Source organism: Brassica oleracea, chromosome C2 (assembly GCF_000695525.1).
Source record: "Brassica oleracea var. oleracea cultivar TO1000 chromosome C2, BOL, whole genome shotgun sequence".
Lineage (NCBI taxonomy): Eukaryota > Viridiplantae > Streptophyta > Magnoliopsida > Brassicales > Brassicaceae > Brassica > Brassica oleracea.
In genome coordinates this window covers 38,586,131-38,586,496 of record NC_027749.1, presented here as the reverse complement: position 1 = coordinate 38,586,496, position 366 = coordinate 38,586,131, and positions in this window count along the sequence as shown.

The following is a 366-nucleotide window of genomic DNA, read 5'->3' as shown; positions in this document are numbered from 1 at the left end:
TTGGGATTTTGTGGTTGATAATGTCAAAGGAGCGAGAATCATTTTTTTGGGGTATGGTTCGACACATGCTGAACTTCTTGCAATGGCTCAAGAAGATTATAACCTGGACATGAGCACAGAATCTGTGGAGATAACCTACTCATTACCAGCAGAAATGATGCAGGCTCCATACACCCCTCCTATTCATGTTACAAGTGATAGACAAGTTCGAAACTTGCTCGAGATAACCAAAACGCATGGAGTACGACTTTGTGTATCAAGCCATAGCAAGGTGGAAACGGTTTCAGAGTTCAGAGAAGAAGATGATGAAGCTGATGAATGTTTTGAAGATGATGATGATGATTTGGTTGAAGATGAAAATCATGA